The following is a 21217-nucleotide window of genomic DNA, read 5'->3' on the forward strand; positions in this document are numbered from 1 at the left end:
GGACATCAAGGTAAAGAAAAGGCTGTGATTGGCCATGTGTCCTGCTGACCACTGATTGGCCAGCAGCATGCATGGCTTGGATTGGTCCCCAAGGACACCTGACCTGCCTCTATAAAAGATAGCACCTTGCTGTCCATCCCCATTGTAAGAGGTACCAACTAGGGAGAAAAAGCCTGTGTTAGTTATACTGAGAGGGAGAGATAGATTAGATTTCAAAGACCTACACACTTTGTTTCTGCTACAAAGAAAGAGAGATATTGACCTCAAAGACTCTTCATACAAGTTGAAGACAAGTTGAAGAGCATCCAGGCAGAGCAAGGCTGAAGAAGAAAAAGACAGGAGGAGGCAAGGGGAGGCAGGGGGCCAGTTGCTCTCTGCTACACTTCCACTTTTACATTTTAAAAACTTATTTCCTTTCATTCATTTTGTGTGCAAGTACATGGAAGGGCACAACAATATTACTTTGTGGGTATTTTTGAGGTAATTTTTTCTATCCTATACTTCCGTTTTCAATTTTTTTTATTGATTTTATTTAACATACAAACATTTAAACACCATACAAACAACATTAAACATTTACAATTTCCTATATGCATAAAAAGTTAATCTTTTACAATTCTATTTACTATGCTTTTTTTTTAATTTCCACCCAATTGTACAATTTCTCCCACCCTCTGTAGTAGTCCTTATTTTGTTGATTTTGTATCTCATATGTTAATTTGCTAAATTTGGCACAGTCTAACATTTTTTTAATCACCATTTCTTCGTTTGGGGTCTTTTCTTGCTTCCATATTTGTGCAAATGCTAATCTTGCAGCCGTGAGTATGTGATTTATTAAATAATAATTTTCTTTACTGTTTGCTTCTAATTATTCCTAATAAGTACATTTCTGGTTTCATCTCAAGTTTATAATCCAATATTTCTTCCATCCATGTCTGAATTTGGGTCCAAATTTTTTTTGCTTCCTTACATCGATAACCCCCTAGAAATGATGATAACCCCCTAGAAATCATATGGGTCAACATAAAAGAAAAAAAGAGCAACACCACAATTGGAGTATACTACAGACCACCCAATCAAACAGACACAATGGACGACCTCTTCACATGCCAACTAACAGACATATGCAACAAACACAGCACGACAATAATGGGGGACTTCAACTACCCAGACATCAACTGGAAAACTAACTCAGCACCAAGCGGAAAGTCTGCCAAATTTCTTTCCAGTCTAGCTGACAACTTTCTAACCCAAAAAGTTGAAACAGGAACCAGAGGGAATGCTATATTAGACCTAATACTAACAAACAGGGAAGAAACAATAGAGGGAACAGAAGAAGAAGGGAAACTGGGAGAGAGCGACCACGTCATCCTCAAATTCAACATAGTGCAATCACTAGCTACTATACCCAACACCACTACAGTCCCAGACTTCAGAAATGCGGACTTTAACAAGCTCAGAGCGAACCTTGAACAATGCCCCTGGAACGAACTCTTAGAAGGAAAAACCAATCAGGAAGCCTGGGTAATCCTAAAAAACAGCATCATAGACGCCCAAAACAACGCAATCCCCATGAAAAGGAAAAACAGAAAAACCAAAACTAAACCTGCATGGCTAAACAAAGCCCTCGCAGATGACATAAAAGGAAAAAAAGCTAAGTACAAACAATGGAAAGAAGGACTCATAACCAAAGCGGAATATCAGCAAACAGCCAGTTCCTGCAAACAAAAAATAAAAACAGCAAAGCACAATATGAACAACACCTTGCAGCGGAAGTCAAAGACAACAAAAAAAGATTCTTCCAACACATCAACAATAAGAAGAAAATCAAAGAAACAATCGTCACACTAAAAAACGAAGAGGGTAGAGAAATCACAGACAGCAATAACCAAGCACAGCTACTCAACGCCTACTTTGCAACAGTCTTCACACAAAAGGGAACCTCCCTCCAACCAATCTGCAATTTAACTGCAACAAATTGCCCCAGAACTGAACTCAACATAGACAAAAGCACAGTGAGGGACTACCTGAGGGAACTCAACAAATACAAATCACCAGGGCCAGACGGACTTCACCCCAAAGTCCTAAAAGAATTGGCAGACACCATAGCGGAACCACTCCTCCTCATCTACCAAATATCCTGGATCACTGGAGACCTACCGGAAGACTGGAAGCGAGCTGACGTAGTCCCCATCCACAAAAAAGGCAAAAAGACCGACCCAGGTAACTACAGACCAATCAGTCTGACCTCTATACCTGGAAAAATACTGGAGAAAATAATCAAAAAACAACTTACCCACTTCCTAGAAACAAACAAGATCATATCCAATAGCCAGCACGGATTCATCAGAAACAAATCATGCCAAACCAATCTCATATCATTTTTCAACACCATAACCAAGTCAGTTGACCAACGCAACTCAGTGGACCTCATATACTTGGACTTCAGTAAGGCTTTCGATAAAGTCGACCACAATCTCCTAATCCACAAACTAGAAAAAAATGGAGTAGATTACTACACATGTAGATGGATAAACAGTTGGCTGACCAACCGCACCCAACGAGTTGTCCTCAACGGCACCAAATCCACATGGAAAAAAGTAGACAGTGAGTACCACAGGGCTCTGTCCTGGGTCCTGTACTCTTTAACATCTTCATCAACGACCTGGATGAGGGAATAAAAGGGGAACTAATAAAATTTGCAGATGACACCAAGCTGGTGGGGGTAGCCAACACCCTTGAGGACAGGCTCAGAGTACAAGAAGACCTAGACAGACTATCACAGTGGGCCCATACCAACAAAATGAGGTTCAACACCGACAAATGCAGAGTCCTCCACCTCGGCAAAAAGAACCCTAGACATACATACAGCCTGGGAGATACCCCACTCAGCAGTAGTGACTGCGAAAGAGATCTTGGAGTCTTGGTGGACAATCAACTAAACATGAGTCAGCAATGTGCAGCAGCAGCCAAAAAAGCCAACTCAATCCTAAGCTGCATCAACAGAGGAATACGCTCCAAGACCAGGGAAGTACTAATACCACTCTACTACGCCCTGGTCAGACCCCACCTGGAGTACTGCATCCAATTCTGGTCACCTCACTACAAAAGAGACATCGAAACTCTGGAGAAGGTGCAAAAAAGAGCAACCAAAATGATTAGGGGACTCGAAACCAAGACTTACGAAGAGAGATTGAGAGAACTGGGCATGGACAGCCTAGAAAAAAGAAGGTCTAGAGGGGACATGATAGCAGTTTACAGATACTTGAGGGGTTGCCACGGTGAGGAGGGGGTCTCTTTATTCCCCAAGGCACCAGAGGGCCGGACGAGGAACAATGGTTGGAAGCTGACCAAGGAGAGATTCAACCTGGAAATAAGGAAGAACTTCCTGACGGTCAGAGCGATCAACCAATGGAACTGCCTGCCAGGGGAGGTGGTGAACTCCCCAACTCTGGACACCTTCAAGAGGAGATTGGACTTCCATTTGGCTGGGGTGCTGTAGGGTTTCCTGCTCAGGCAGGGGGTTGGACTCGATGACCTAACGGTCCCTTTCAACTCTATTAATAAATAAAATAAATAAAATAAAATAAAATCGCCACCAAATGTGGCAATATGTTCCTACCTCTTTTTTGCACTTCCAACATTTGTTGCTTACATTCATATTTATTTTGGCTAAGTGCGCTGGCGCGTAGTGCCATTGGAAAAACATTTTATAAAGGTTTTCTTTATAAGATATTGATAGCATCATCTTATAATTTACTGACCATAATTTTCCCAGTCTTCCAGTTGGATTGCATAGCCAAAGTTAGTCATCCAAGCTATCATATTAGGTTTAACTATTTCTTCGATATTTTTGTAGTTTAGTAGATAATTTATGCATGGTATGTCTGTGTGTATGACTGTTAGTATATGGGTTTTTTAAATGTTTAAATATTTTAAATTTGTCTGATTGCTTATGATTTGTTTTTACATGTTGTGAGCCGCCCCGAGTCTTCGGAGAGGGGCGGCATACAAATCTAAGTAATAAATAAATAAATAAATAAATAATTATACATTTTGGTAATGAAATTTTTGTTGGGACCTGTTAATATTTTATCTATTTCATTTTGTTTTTTACATATTCCGAATTTCACTAGGTCTTTTTTTTCTTTGAATTTGGTAATATGGTAGCCAATCTGCTACTATGCCTTCATTTTTAAGTCTTTCTCTAGTCCTTTGGTATTTAGGAGGACTTCATAAGTTATTATTTGTTCTTGGCTAATTATATTTGGATGGATTTGGGCTTCCAATGTGGATAGCCATCTGGGTATTTCATTATAATGTTTTTTCCTAACTTTTCGCCAATATTCCAGCAATGTGTTCCGAATTTGATGTTGTTTAAAATGTATGTTCTTTTCCCCATAAATGTGCATGCCAACCTTCATTAATATCATGACCTTCTATTGTTAAAATTATAGAGTTTTCTAGATTGACCCATTCTTTAATCCATAATAGTTTGGTGGCTTGGTGATATATTTCTAAGTTGGGCAAACCAAATCCTCCTCTTGTTCTTAAATCTTGTAAAGCTTTCATATTTATTCTTGGTTTTTTATTGTGCCAGATAAATTTGGAAATTATTCTGTTTATTATGGTGAAGAATGATTTGTCTAATTGTATTGGCGCTGTTTGGAAGAGATAGAGCCACCTTGGGAGTATGTTAGATTTTATGGTATTGATCCTTCCCATTAAAGATAAGTTTAGATTTGTCCATTTTTCTAGATCTTCTTTTGTTTTGTTTAGTAGTTTTATATAATTTAATTCTTTTAGTGAAGAATATCTTGCCATAAACCAAATTCCTAAGTATTTAAATTTTTTTTCTATTGGAAAGCCTGTTTCCTTTATTAATAATTAATAATTTATTTAAATCTTGATTACAATTCTTGGTTAATATTTTAGTTTTATTCCTATTTATTTTTAATCCGGCCACTTTTCCATAGTCCTCTAATTCTTTTACTAAATATTTATTATTTAGATTTATTTATTTATTATTTAGATTTGTATGCCGCCCCTGGCACCCGCAGCAGCACCACCACCACCACCGCCAAGCATGTCTACACCGTCCCAGGGAAGCATTCAATATATCATTGAACTGACTGGATTTTCTTTAAAAAAAAGACCAAATCATCAGCAAAAGCCTGTGCTTTATATAGTTGCTGTTTAATTTTAGTGCCTTGTATTAGTGATTTCCCCCTAATTTGATCTAATAGGATTTCTATAGACATTATATATATTAAGGGAGATAATGGGCAGCCTTGTCTCACTCCTTTTTTGATATCGAATGAATTTGTTAAATTTCCGTTTATAATTATCCTTGCCTTTTGTTTGGAATATATTTTATTTATCGTGTTTTCAAAATTTCCTCCTAAATCTATAATATTTATTAATTTTTTAAAAAAATTCCAATTGAGATTATCAAAGGCTTTCTCAGCATCTAGAAACAGCATTGCAAACTCCTTATCATTGTGACTTTCATAGTATTCTAACATATTTAATGTGATTCTTACATTATTTCTAATTTGTCTATTGGGCAGAAAACCATTCTGATCAGGATGCATTATTTTGTTTAATATTTTTTAAATCTATCTGCTATGATTGACATATAGATTTTGTAGTCTACGTTTAGTAAGGATATTGGTCTGTAGTTTTTAATATATTTTGCATCTGTTTCTTCTTTGTGTATCAATGTTATATTGGCTTCTTGCCATGATGCCGGACATTCACCATTTTTTAACATTTTATTGTAGATTTCTAATAGTAATTCTCCCATTATGTGAAGTGTTGCTTTATAGAATTCAATTGGAAAACCATCTGGGCCTGGTGTTTTATTATTATTCTGTTTCATAATTATTTTTCCCAGTTCTTCTTTAGTTATTTCTTTGTTCATCATTTCCTTATCTTCTTTACTTATCGATTTAATTTGGCATGTCTCTAAATATTTTAATATATCTTCTTCTTTAATATTTTCTTCACTATATAATTCTTTATAGTATTCTAGTGCTATTTCTTTTTTTTCTAATTGGTAATGTGTTATTTCATTTTTATCTGTTAGTTGTTGAATTAATTTTTTTTCTCTTTCTTTCCTCAATTTATAAAATTTTAAACCATTTTTTCCTTTCATTAATTTTGTGTGCAAATGCATGGAAGGGCACAACAATATTACTTTGTGGGTATTTTTGGGGTTATTTTCTCTATCCTATACTTCCACTTTCAAATTTTTAAACCATTGTTTTCCCCCCCAAAAAAAAAGGTTGCTGAGTCTGAACAAGCCTGCTGTTCCTGTCTGTAAAAACGTTCTCCAGTGCGGTCTGGGAAACTTCTTGTCCTGGAAAGCAACACCTGCTTCCGGGGCCAAAGTTATTTCTGTATCCAGAAGGAGGGGGGTTCCTGTTCCTGTCTGAAAAAAAGTTATCCAGTGCGGTCTGGGGTCCTTCTAGTCTTGGAAAGCAACGCCTGCTTCCAGGGAAAAAGCTATTTCCTGTATCCAGAGGGAGGGGGGCTCCTGTTCCTGTCTGCAAGAAAGTTCTCCAGTGCGGTCTCCACCACACCTGCATGTTCACTGCCTGAGTCATCACCTCCCTCCAAAGCAGCAAGGCTGTCTCACCCAGAAGCAGCAGAGTCTTTAATGCTGTTCTCTGAAACTTGCAACTGGGATGCCATGGGGCGTCCACCTACCCAATCTGCAGTTGCAGACCTTGGGCTTCCAGATAGCCAGGAGCTTCTGCCGGAGAAAGAAGAGGTGTCCATAGCATCATCAGGGAAGATCACAATAGATGATGATGAGACCCAGATCTTTGCTCCTGCAGCTTACTGCAATGTAGAATCTGAGAAGGAGGATAGCGAGGAGGAGTCGGTGGAAGAAGATGACGAGGTGCTAGATCCCATGTGGACCAAAGGCTGACTGAGTTCAGAGGAGGAAGAGGCAGTGGTAATCCCACAGTTCCAGGCAGCCAGAAGAAGCATTGGGAGAAGGCTGAAAAACCTCAGCGCTCAGTCTGCTGGTACTACTGCCCACCATGTCCAGGGGCTGAGCACGCCTCATTCATGTGTCACAAAGAATCTCACCAGCATGGCATTTTTTCAAGCAGTTACCATGTTTCCCCGAAAGTAAGACAGTGTCTTACTTTCTTTTTATCCCCAAAAGCCCCACTATGTCTTACTTTCGGGGTATGTCTTATATTGGAAAAAAATTGTCGAATTTTTTGTTTTAACCATAAAATTAACATTTATTAACAACCTGAACAGTATTGTATTCACCACAAAACAGCAGATGATACCCCAGTATGCCAGTGTGTATGTTTTACTGATGTATGATTAATACTGTGTGCATTACCGTATTTTAAGCAGGAGGCGGCAGTGACAAGTGCAGGGGACGTATGGAGAGGGGGGTGGTGCGGTGAAGTATGGTGAGGGGGGCGGCGCGGAAGTGGGCAGGAGGCGGCGCTCATTTGGATCAGACGGAGGCGGCAGATGCAGTGACGTATGGAGGGGGGCGGCGTGGAAGTGGGCAGGAGGCGGCGCTCATTAAGATCAGAGGGAGGTGGCAGACGCGGCGACGTATGGAGAGGGGGACGGTGCGGACGTGGGCAGGAGGCGGCGCACAGCTAGATGAGAGGGAGGCGGCAATACCCCCATGTTTCCCCGAAAGTAAGACATATGTCTTATTTTTGGGGTATGGCTTATATTAGCCGACCCCCCTGAAACCCCTGATACGTCTTACAATCGGGGGTGTCTTACTATCGGGGGAACAGGGTAACAGAAGACAAGAAAAAAGTCATTTACAATCTCTGCCACCAGTCCCTGAAGCGAGGGAGAGATCTTAATAATCTCAGCACCAGTTGCATGACCAGGCACCTGATTTCAAATCAAGACAATACCTTAAAAGTATTCAAACGCCTGGGTATTCCCCTTCTGCTGTGGCTGCCTCGGCCACTGCCAACACCCCCCCCCCAACAACAAGGTAACCTGTCTCTCTCCAAAGGAACAATGATGAATCACCACCAACACCACCAACACCACCAACAACAACACCAACAGCAGCATCAGCACCAGCAGCAGCAGCAGCACCGGCACCAGCAGCAGCATTGGCACCAGCAGCACCACCACCACTGCCAACACTGTCTACACCGTCCCAGGGAAGCATTCATCAGCTGTCCATCCCTCAAACTTTTGAGAGAAAGCTGAGGTTTGGCCCATCCCACCCACGAGTCCTGGCCCTAAATGCCAGCATTTCACAGCTGCTGGCATTTGGAATGCTACCCTCCCGCCTGGTGCAGACACCAAATTTCAGGAAATTTGTTAAATTGGCTGTCCCACAATACTCTGCTCCCAGCCGCTATTACTTTTCACACAAGGCCATCCCTGCCCTGAACCAACATGTAGTGGAGAAAATTCGGTATGCACTGCAAAATGCCGTCAGTTTCCACGTCCGCTTCACCACTGACACATGGACCAGTAAACATGGCCAGGGCCAGTACATCTCTCTCACTGCCCACTGGGTGAATCTAGTGGCCACTGGGAATGAGGCGGGAAGCAGTTCAGCGCATATCTTTCCACCACCCAGGATTACTGGACATCAGTCAGTGCCTGCTATTGCCTCCTGCTCCAACTCTGCTTCCCTGTCTTCTTCCTCCACATCCAGTAAGTGCAGCCCAGTAAACTCCTACTCCAGAATGGCCGTGGGTAAATGGAAGCATATAGTGCTGAAACTCATCTGCTTGGGCAAGAGACTGCACACCGCCCAGGAGCAATGGATTGGCATCAAGGGGCAGACAGATGAGTGGTTGTTGCCACTGAACCTGAAGCCAGGGAAGGTGGTGTGCAACAATAGGCGGAACCTTGTGGTAGCCTTGGGCCGAGCAGGGTTGACGCACATCCCTTGCATGGCACATGTGGTCAACTTGGTGGGTTTTGGCCCAACCTGGCCAATTACCGGGCATGTTGGCACTGCTGGGTAAAGTGCATACAGTGTGCGCACACTTTTGACATTCCCACCCTGCTGCTGCTCGCCTATCTTCCCTGCAGAGGAACTTTGGCCTTCCCACCCACCACCTCATATGTGATTTGCCAACCAGGTGGAATTCCACGCTGCATATGCTTGAAAGGGTGTGTGAGCAACAGCAGGTAATAGTGGATTACCAGTTTCATAACCCCTGGTCAAGTAGAAGTGCAGACCCACAGCACTTTACCCCCAATGAGTGGGCCTCCATGAGGGACATTTGTTCCAACCTGCATGGCTTCCAGTATATCACTAAAATGGTCAGCGCTGACAATTCCATCGTCAGTGCTGCCATCCCCATGGTTTGCCTACTGGAAAAACCCTTCAGGCCATGCAGGATGTGTGACAGGAGGAAACAGAGCAGCAGGTGGAACAGGAGGAGCAGGAGGAGAAAGGCCCATTTTTCCAGCAAATCCATGTCTTGCAGGGTGGGGAGCTGTGCCTACAGCTGTGCAGTCCAGTCAGCATAGAGTTTTGGGAAAGGAGGAGGAGGAGGAGGAGGAGGAGGAGGACTTGCAGCAGGGCGGCCCCCACTGCAGCTCATGGGCACCAATGGAGCGTGGCTGGAGGGGGTAGCAGGAGGAAGAGGAGGAGGAGAGACCTGTTGCTGAAAACATTGCCTTGACTCCGGGCAGCCTGGCTCACATGAGCAACTACATGGTCCAGTGCCTGCGGAATGACCACAGGGTAGCCCGCATCCTCAACTCTGCCAGTTACTGGGTGGCCACCCTGCTGGATCCCCGTTATAAGGACAGCATCACCTTTTTCATACCAGTGTCCAAGTGGGAGCGCATGATGGTTCTTAGCGATGCCTCCACCAACTTCAATTTTGGGGTAGGTAAATTGAACATGTGAGTTTGCCCTCTAGGCCCTGGAAGTGCTGGTCTGCCCTGCGGCAAGCATCCTGTCAGAGCATGTGTTCAACACCACAGGAGGGCTCATCACTGACAGAAGGATTCGCCTATCCACAGACAATGTTGACATACTGACATTTTTTTAAATGAACCAAGCGTGGATCACAGAGGATGTTGCTGTGCCACCACCTGAGTGAGTGGTTAGAGCATTCACTACCACCACCACCCTCACAGTTGTAAAATTCATGTTATATATGTATATAGTCAGTTATATTTTTATGGTGAAAGTTTGGGTATAGTTTGTGTTTGACTAAAGTTTGTGTTCAATAAACCTATTTTTTGCACAGATTTGTTCTGAGAGCCTAAATGGATGTTCCTTCCAAGTTGTGTCACCTATTGAAAATCTGAGATATCCATGTGTATTTTCATGGGAAAACTTTTACTGTGTCCTGAGTTCGAATCCAGTCAATGGCTGTACTGTGCACCTGGCCAGGAAGAAAAAAATTCTTTTGGAAAAATGGTTACAGGGAGCCTAAATGCAGGAATTTTTTGGAAAGGGGCGGCATACAACTCTAATAAACAATAAACTATGTTCCCTCCCAGAACTGTCACCATTTGTAAATCTGAGATATAGTAATGGGACTTATAGTAATGGGACTTATAGTAATGGGATGTAATCTTCTGGTTTGGGTTTGACAAACACGGTTTGTGTTCTCTCTCCACCAGTTGCAATTTGCCAGTGTGTCACTCTTGTCCAATGTGGAAAGCCATCCAGCCATGGCAACAGAACAAGAGAAAGAGGAGGTGTCCAGAGCATCATCTGGGAAGGATGATGAGCCCCAGATCACCGATCCTGCAGCTTACTTCAATGTAGTGTCTGAGAGTAAGGCTAGCGGGGAGGAGTCAGTGGAAGAAGATACCAGGGGTGATAATGAGGTGCTATATCACACGTGGACCAAAAACCCTCGGTGTTCAGTCTGCTGTTACTACTGCCCACCGTGGCCAGTGACCTAGCGTGCCACATAGCGCATGCCCTTAAATCACATAGGATTGCTGTGCAAAATCTGGTGGGTGGCTGCTGTTCCATCCTCCTGCTACTCTGTGTGCCCCTGTTCACCCTCTTTCAAATTTAATTTGTGGGCAACCATAGGGCCACCTTCTTTCTCTGCCTTTCCTTTTTCTGTGTAATCTGAAGCCTCTAGCGCTCACTGTAAATTTAATTTTTGGCCAACCACAGGGCCACCTTCTTTCTCTGCCTTTCCTTTTTCTATGCAAGAAAAAGCCACTAGCACTGTCTCTCAATTTAATTTTTGGCCAACCATAGGGCTCCCTTCTTTCTCTGCCTTTCCTTTTTCTATGCAAGAAAAAGCTACTAGTGCTGTCTCTCAATTTAAATTTTGGCCAACCACAGGGTTCCCTTCTTTCTCTGCCTTTCCTTTTTCTGTGTAACCTGAAGCCTAAAGCTGTTACTACTGGTCACAGCAGACAGAGACCAATAGCTCCACAGAGCGCATGGCCTACCATCACATAGGATTACTGTGAAAAAAGGTGATTCCTGCCACATATGGGATTGCTGGGCAAAGGCTGGTGGGTGGCTGCTGTTGTTTCCTCCTGCTACTCTGCGTCCCGGTTCACCCTCCTGCAAATTTAATTTGTGGGCAACCACAGGGCTGCCTTCTGCGGCTCTATTTTTAAAAAGTTTGGGATTCGGGTTTGGATTCGGGTTTGGAGTTCAGTGATGTCACCCAAATTTTTTGCCAAGTTTGCCCGAATCCGCCGAACCCGAACTTTGTTGGGTTCACCCATCACTACTCACATAGTGTATTTAATTTTGTTCTTTTAAAAAAATGCAGGTAGTCTCAGTTTATCCAATGATGAAATGTTGATAAATTGTCAAATACCTCTATCTTCTCCATTTTCCCAGATTATTTTCTGTAAAGATGGGAAAGAAATTAAAATACAGGAACTGCCCCCATTCTTTTTGCCTTTCGCAAACTCTTAAAAACCCACCTCTGCCACCAGGCATGGGGAAATTGATTCCCCCTGGCTGTTCCATTTTATGTATGGTTTGTTTGGGGTGTATCACTGTTTTTATATTAAGGTTTTTACCTGTTTTTAATCATTGGATTTGTACTGTGCTTTTCTGTTGTGAGCCACTCCGAGTCTTCGGAGAGGGGCGGCATACAAATCTAAATAATAATAATAATAATAATAATAATAATAATAATAATAATCAGAATTGAAAAATCAACAGACGATCCAAAGTGCAGAGTCTGTAAAGAAACAGATGAAACAATCGATCACATGCTCAGCTGCTGCAAAAAGATTGCACAGACTGACTACAAGCATAGACATGATGCTGTGGCACAGATGATCCACTGGAACCTGTGCCAGAACTACCATTTACCAGTGGCAAAGAACTGGTGGGATCATAAGCCCGAAAAAGTGGTCTAAAATGAGCAAGCAAAACTACTGTGGGACTTCCGACTTCAGACTGACCGAATTCTGAAGCATAACACACCAGACATTGTGATCGTGGAGAAAAAGAATGTATGTATCATCGACATCGCAATCCCAGGAGACAGCAGAATTGAGGAGAAGCAGCTAGAGAAATTAGTGAAATATGAAGATCTAAAAATCAAGCTGAAACGACTCTGGCATAAGCCAGTGAAAGTGGTCCCAGTGGTACTTGCCACGCTTGGTGCAGTACCAAAGGATCTCAGCGGACATTTGAAAACCATTGGAATTGACAAAATCTCCATCTGTCAATTGCAAAAGGCCGCTTTACTGGGATTGGCAAACATAATTCGCCGCTACATCACGCAGTCCTAGGTGCTTGGGAAGCGCCCGACTGGTGATGAAATACGAAATCCAGCTTAGTGATCTCGTTTGCTGTGTTGTACTGACATAATAATAATAATAATAATAATAATAATAATAATAATAATAATAATAATAATAATAATAATAATAAATGAAAATAAATAAGGAAATGCCTAAGAATTTAATAGATAGAAGTAATTTTATTAATGGTTTAAACAAAAATGTGTAAGCATAACATTAACAAAGTAAAGTATAAATATATATATCCAACAGGCTGTTGGGTGCCAACAGGCTCAGACTCAATCCAGACAAGATGGAGTGACTGTGGGTACTGCCTCCCAAGGACACGTCCATCTGTCCATCCATCACCCTGGGGGGGAATTATTGACCCCCTCAGAGGGGGTTTGCAACTTGGGCGTCCTCCTCGATCCACAGCTAACTTTAGAACACCAACTTTCGGCTGTGGCGAGGGGGACGTTTGCCCGGGTCCGCCTGGTGCACAAGTTGTGGCCCTATCTAAAATTCAGGATGAGACTTTTAAAAAATTGAATTACAGAATTGCTAATTTGGAATATCGCCAAAGGCGAAGGAATTTACGTCTGCATGGATTTAGACCAGATTTTGCTTCAGGTTCAAAATTAAATGAAGCAATTCTAGGTTGGATGCAAGCGCAGGGTGCTCAGGTTCTTTCTGATTATATTTTATGTGTCCATTGGAGTGTCCCACATAGAAACCAGGAGAGGCAAAGAGACATTGTTATGGCTTTGGTCAGCGAGAAAAAGCTGAGGACATTTACAAATATTTGAAAAGCTGTGCCAGCCTTAAACAAGATGGGAATGAGATAAGAGTTCTGAGAGATATCTCTTGGGAAACCTTGAGAGCGAGAGCTGCCTTACGCCCAATTTCAAGCCGCCTGTATCAAAGTGGAAAAAAAATTATTTGGGGTTTTCCAGCTGCCATTTTGGTGTTTCTAGAGAACAAGATGTTCAGAGCTCGGTCACTGGAGGAGGGAAAGGCATTATTGAATCAACTGGGTATTCAGTTTCAAGAGAGTGAGCCATGAGGAACAGTAGGAGGGGGGACTGTAGAGCCAAAAAGAGCTGAAGAAGGAGAAGGAGGAGGAGATTATTTTAGCGGTCGCAGTAACCCCAGACGAGGAAGAAAGGCAAAGGGAGAAAGTGCTGTAGGAGTTAATAGAGCAGGTAGAGGCCATTACAAGGTGTTCTGCCGGGCTCTCTGGTAGGAGCCTCCCAAAAATTCAAGGGTACAAATTTCAGACACACACACGTTTGAAAATTCAAAACAATGTTCTTTATCACAAAATCCAAAATAAACTAAGCACTCTTTTTGTATTGCAAAGAACACTTCTCCCAAAACAACCAGGTAGTCCATACAATTTCCCTTAAGCAGTCATTAAGTACTTAGCTAGCAGTTGTGAGGAAACTTCTTCTTCCAACGAAGTGAGACACACAAACACGTTGCTCTGCTTTGGTTTCAAAGGCATGAAAAAGCAACAAAGTCCAGAAAACAGCAACACAGGATTCCTGAAGAACTGCGATCAGATACTCTTCCACAATGGCCAAACCCACATGCTGCTATTTATAGCATCAGCCCTAATTACTGGAGCCCCACCCAAACACAGGTGTCCTTACTTGGTCTCTTCTACGCATAATTCTGCGCTTGCGTGGGTCCAAAACATCTTCATCCAAATCAATGGAAGATAATGGAGATTGACTGCCTGGGCTGTGTGCCAAGCCCCCCTCTTCCAAGTCACTCCCACCTTCTTCTTTGTCCAAGGAAACTAAACTCTGAACTGACTCTGCCGGCAATAACACAGGCCCATGACATGTTGAAGTTTCCCCTGCATCCACCTTCACATTCCCTGGGGCAGGATCTGGGCCAGAACCAACCACAACACAAGGGAGCAGAGAAGAACAAGAGCCCAGCGGGACAAGAAAGAGAAGAAGTGATTTTGTCAGAGACGTTTCTGGAATGCAATGTTAATTCTTATTTTTGTTGAGGGGAGAAGGGAAAAAGGTAAAGGAAGTTTTAAAAAAGTAAAAGAAGGAATCATTTAAATGGATAAGGGAGCGTGGGAGATGAATTTTTCTCTTTAATTATATTTAAAAGCGTTTGAAAGTGGAGCTCAGTAGGGTGGGAACGCAATCCGGAGTAGTGCCTCATGATTCGACAAGGTTTTTTCTTGTCCTCTCCCCTTTTGGTGGGGGGAGCATGGGGGAGGCACTTGGGGGGGTAACTGGGGTAAGGAAGGAGAAAACAAGCAAACCAAGAGTGAAACAAGAGGGGGAAAGGGATATTATTGTATATTGTAAATGGTTTTAAATGTAAATGGTTTGGGATCTGATTTAAAACGGGCCAGTTTGTCTCCTCAGTAATAAAAAGGGAACCAGTTTGATTTAGTAGTTAAGTCACCAGGATAAAAACCAGGAAATTGTGTGTTCTAGTCCCATATTGGGTATAAAAACCAGTTGGCTGACTTTCTTAGCCTAACTCATCTCACAGGGTGCCCCTGTGGCAAAAATAGGAGCAGGAAAGGAAGGTATATGGGATAGTTTCACCATCTTGAGTTATTTAAAAAAATACAAAAGGTGTGATGAAAATGGTATCTGAAAAAAAGAGGTGAATATAATGCAGCAATGCATAACAAATCTTTGTTTTTTCATAAGTAAATTCAGATTAGAACTCTGTTTCTATGTTGCATGCAAATAAGGAACTGAGAATCGGGAACTAATAACCAATTCTGGTCTCATCTAAAACCTCTTCATCCTGAAGCAGCAGCAGTTGATGTCTAACTAATTTACAAGTGAAATGGCTCAAAATATAATGACACACTTGCTAGGAATCTGGATTTGTTGTGAGTATAATTAAAATTAATAGAGTGTCTTACTTATGAAGGACTTTACAGTGTGTGTGTGTGTTTCTATGTATTCAATCCGTGCTCATGTGTCCTTAAATGTAGAAATGCTGATGTTAAAACTGAAGTTTTATTGTTTGTAGCTCACATTTTTCTAATATTAATGCTTTATCCTTGATGGGTCTCAACTAACATTCCTCCTTTTTTCCTCATTTGGCTAAAATCTAGAAAATAGAATGAAAAAGTAAAGTTAAAAAAGTTTAGTCAAAGATACTTGTCAAGCAGCATTTTATAGCTTACAACTCTCAACCATTTTTAAAAAATCATTAATTTATTTTTCTGACTCTCAAAATTATAGATGTCTAGTCTGAAGAAAATTGGTTTGATTTCAGTGTGAGTTATTCATAGGAATGTAGAATAAAAAATGTCACATTATTAATTTTAAAATTAATAATGAATGACTTTTTAAAAAATATTCTAAATCTAAGGAAAAAGGTTAACATATTTTAATCTGACAGCAACATTTGTATATATGTATTTGTTGCAATGTGGGAGTAGTAGATGAAGGCCAGTCATAAGTAATATTTTCTTTAAAGATATGTTCAATGTTTATAATTTGAAAAACAATGAATATTTATTAGCGTTTCATAGATGCACTAACAATTTTGATACAATTCAAGATTTGAACTTACACTATATAAATGATTTATATAATTTTAATTCTTGGTATAGAACATGAATAATCTAAAACAGGTATTTCTGAATAAACATTCAAAGAGCAAAAATTCATTTCATAACTAAAATTAAGCAACATGTTACAATAATTTTAATTTTATAATGCTTTTAAAATATAATTCAATGAAAATAACCTTTCATTCATTCATTTTTAAAAAATTGATATAGTTAGCTCTCTCACAAAACAAATGATACTGAGTGGCGTATAACAAAATAAAAACATATATATATATATATATATATATATATATATATATATATATATATATATATATATATATATATACATACACACACACACACACACACACAAATAACAAACATTAAAACACAGCTTAAAAAAATAAAGCAATTGGCGAAGGTATGTTAACTAATCACTAATTTGCCAATTCCTTAGTGTTCCCAGGTCTGATGGCAAAACCAGATATTTAAGGACCTTTGGAAAATCAGGAGTGAGGATGTGAGCCTAATTTTAGGAGGAAAGTTATCCCACAACTGGACACCGTACATATCAGATTGCATTAATCTAATTAGATTCTTATTTAATGAACAAACTGGGACAATTTAGTACAGAAAAAATAAAAATGCAGAACAGTATATCCCAAGGATGCATATTTCACCTCAAAGTCCTTTACAATTCATAAAGTAATGCCGCGATTGGGGTAAAATGTGCTTATCAAGGAATCTTTTTTCCATGGAGAAACCCTTTCAGTTTTTTATTTCATAAAACCATTGCAAACTGCAAGATCTGAATTTATGATCTGCCATAAATTCTAATAAATACATTATCATCCACTTTTTTTGTGAATCCTAATAAGGCAACTATCAAGTTTTGCTTGCTAATAATATTTCTTTTCAATTTTACAGACATTCACTATTCTAGACAACACAGCTGTAGTTCCCCAGGTGAGTTTTGCCCCTTTATATTCCTTTAATCTATAAGAAATTGCTTTTTCCTCAAAATTATTTTACACTTCATTGTTTTAGATTTCACTGCACTTACCAATTGCAACTTCCTATTTTTCCAGAGAGAAGACTCATTGAATCCATTTCTGAATATTTTTTTCTCTTAAACCAACCACTTTTTCATGGTCTTTCTTTTCTTAATAAACCTGGAGCAGGTTTTAATCCTAAAACCAGATATAATGAAATCTAAGAATCTTGCTCTTTTGGTTCCACTACAGTACCAATGGTTTGCTTGAAAATAAAATCTAGTTTATGCACTAAATAACATCTAAGTTCAAGCATATAACTTCAGGGAATCTGAGAAAACAGGGGAAACAACAACAATGCCAAATTTTAAAATAAATATCCTTAATTAAATTTGTTTTGGTTTTAATATTTATAGGTAATCTTACTTCACCTCAGATATTTCTGAACACTTCATCTAATGATGGAAATACAATTTGGGTGAAATGTCAGTTATCTCCATTATCAAAGTTTTCCCGAGTAATTTTGTGTAAAGATGGAAAAGAAGTGAAAAGTCTGGAACAAAAAGATAGTACATTTGCATATAACTTTTATTACAAAATATCAGAAGATGGTGCAGGAAATATTTCCTGCATGTTTGAGTTAAAGAACACCAACAACCAGTTGAAGAATTCTGGTCTGAGTGATGTCAAAGTTTTAGGTAAGAATAAAACTCCTTCAAACATTTCTAAATGTTGTTGCATCATTTAATTTTAAAAACATTTTGCAAATTCTATGAATGACTTTTCTAGATTTGTTTGTTTGTTTGTTTGTTTATATGCTGCCCCTCTCTGAGGACTCAAGGCGGCTTACAACATATAAACAACAATGTACATCGAAATCCAATAAATATTAATATATAATATAAATCTGATAAATATTATATTATAAATATAATATAAATTAGAATATAAATTCTAATAAATATATTTTCATATAAACTTTTGGGAATCCTATTAATGCAGCTATCAGATTTTCCATGCTAATAGCATATTTCCCATTTGACAGGCATTCCCCTGACAAGACCAAGTGCCCCAGGTGAGTTTTTCCTTTCTTTCCTTTATTATAAAAGCAGTAGCTCTTTCTTCAAAAATTCTATCACACTTCATTGTTTAACGTTTCATGTAAATTTCATACATATATTTCATTTCCTGTATTGGGTTAAGATTTGGTTGGTAGGCATATTTGTGGTCAATGTTAATATGAGCTTTAAAAAGATTAGAAAACAAGCATAAGTAGTTTTTAAAAGTTGTCTGTTTATCCAAACTTACAACTATTGCAAGATATTTCAGCAAAGATATTGAATCAATCAAAACTCACATATTGTATTTAATTTTGTTCTTTTTTTAAAAAAAAAATGCGGGTAGTCTTACACCACCTCAAATGTTTCTGCTTAGCTTATCCAGTGATGAAATTTTGGTGAATTGTCAAATACCACTAACTTCTCCATTTTCCCGGATTATCTTCTGTAAAGACGGGAAAGAAATTAAAATACAGGGGGGAAAAGATAATTTCTTTGCATACATCATTCATTACAAAATATCAGAACATGGTGCAGGAAAGATTTATTGTATGTTCCAATCAAAAGATGGAGAAAACCTGGTGAAGAACTCTGGTCTAAGTAATACAAAATATTTTTCTAAAGTTTTGGATAAGAAAAAACCCCTCTTTTTATAATCAAAATTGATTTGTAATTTTGAAATTAAAATAGCATCTTCCTTTTTCATTATTCAAAAGTAGACTTTCTTTTGAAAACATTCAGTCTTAAATGCCAGGGGTGCAGAAGTCTGAATTGACTTTTTTAAATCTCTGGACCACACTACAAAAATTAGAATATGGGCTCTACATAAAAATATACTTTGTTAATATTTTATATATTGAACATTATTTTAACTATAGCTAACATGATTATTTACTAATTTTAAATCATATTACATTTTCTATCACATAAAAAGTAATAATTTGATAATTCAGTGTTTGGTCCTGAGAGTGACGCCAAAAATATTGATGAAATATATCTAGCCTAAGCTTGCTTGCTTGCTTTGTTTGTTTGTTTGTCTATCTATCTATTTATAAAATAAAAGATAACAGATATAGACATAAATAAAATCAAAGTAGGTGGAGATAAATTTGAATAATAGGACAGTTAGACAGGGACAGAAGACATGATGGTGCATTCATCCACACCCCTTACAGACCTCTTACGAATGGGGTGAGGTGAGGTCAACTGTAAACAATCTAAGGTTAAAGTTTTTGGGGTTTGAGGAAGAAACCACAGAGTTAGATGCATTCCAGGCTTTCATTACTCTGTTGCTGAAGTCGTATTTTTTGCAGTCAAGTTTTGAGCTGTTTACATTGAGTTTGAATCTATTGTGTGCTCATATGTTGTTGCAGTTGAAGCTGAAGTATTCAGGTAGAACATTGTGTCAGATGATTTTATGAACTACAGAAAATCAGATCAGATCAAAAGTGATGTAGTTCTAAGTTTTCTAAGCCCCAAATTACAAATCTGGTGGAATAAGGTATTCTATTGGAGGACTTTTCTTGTGAAATGCTAATTTCTGATATGCAGTACAAGATCCAGACAGGTGAACTATATTCAAGGATAGGTCTGGCAAATGTTTTGTATGTTCTGGCTGGAAGTTTAATATTGCTAGAAAAGAAGCTACACAAAATTAGCTTAACAACTCTTAGTGCCTTTTTGGTGATGTTGTTATAATGGGCTTTGGCACTTAGATCATTAGATATGAGTACTTCAAGGTCTTTAATAGAATGAGGGTCATCCACAAAGTAGTGTCCTCCAAGTTTATATTTGTGTTTGGATTATTTTTGCCAATGTGTAAGACAAAGCATTTGTTGGTTGAGATTTGAAGTTGCCATTTATCAGACCATTAAGATATGTGGTCTAGGTATTTTTGAAGGGTAGAAGTATTGTTGATGGTGTTGAATAGTTTAAGATCATCAGCAAAGAAAATGGAGTTTGTTTGTTTGTTCATTGGGTTTATATGCCACCTCTCTCCAAGGACTTGGGGTGGCTCACAAAGTTGCTTATAAAGTTGCCTTTAATATGATCATGAAAGTCATTTATGTAAAGAATGAATAGTTTGTCATATATTGAATCAAAGGCTTTACAAAATCTATGTAAATTGCATCTATTGATTTACTTTAATCGAGTTGTGAAGTCCATATGTTTTTGCAGTGTAGGAGTTGCAGGTTTATTTATTTATTTATTTATTAGATTTGTATGCCACCCCTCTCCGTAGACCTGGGATGGCTAACAACAACAATAAAAAAGCATGTGACAAATCTAATATTAAAATAATTAAAAACCCTTATTAAAACCAAACATGCACACAAACATACCATACGTAAATTGTATAGGCCTAGGGGGAAAGGAGTATCTCAATTCCCCCATGCCCGATGACAGAGGTGAGTTTTAAGGAGCTTACAAAAGGCGAGGAGGGTGGGGGCAACTCTGATCTCTGGGGGGAGCTGGTTCCAAAGGTCAGGGCTGCCACCGAGAATGCTCTTCCCCTAGGTCCTGCCTAACAACATTGTTTAGCTGACGGGACCCGGAGAAGGCCAACTCTGTGGGACCTAACTGGTCACTGGGATTTGTGCAGCAGAAGGCGGTCCCGGAGATATTCTGGTCCGATGCCATGAAGTTACTTTTTTGAATTTTGAAAACAAATTGTTTATTAGAGAGTAGGTTATTAATTTCTAGATGAAAGATGATGGATTGATTTATGACTGATTCCATGATTTTGCAGGTGATGCAACATAAAGAGATTGGTCTGTAATTTTCAATGTTACCTGGATCTCCTTTTCTGAAGATAGGGATGATTGTAGCTATTGACTATAATTTGGGTAAGAGGCTAGTACCGAAGGATTTTTCAAAAGTTATGCTTAGTTATGGTTACTTATGCT

The sequence above is a fragment of the Erythrolamprus reginae genome, chromosome Z, assembly GCF_031021105.1.
Source record: "Erythrolamprus reginae isolate rEryReg1 chromosome Z, rEryReg1.hap1, whole genome shotgun sequence".
NCBI classification, from domain to species: Eukaryota; Metazoa; Chordata; class Lepidosauria; order Squamata; family Dipsadidae; genus Erythrolamprus; species Erythrolamprus reginae.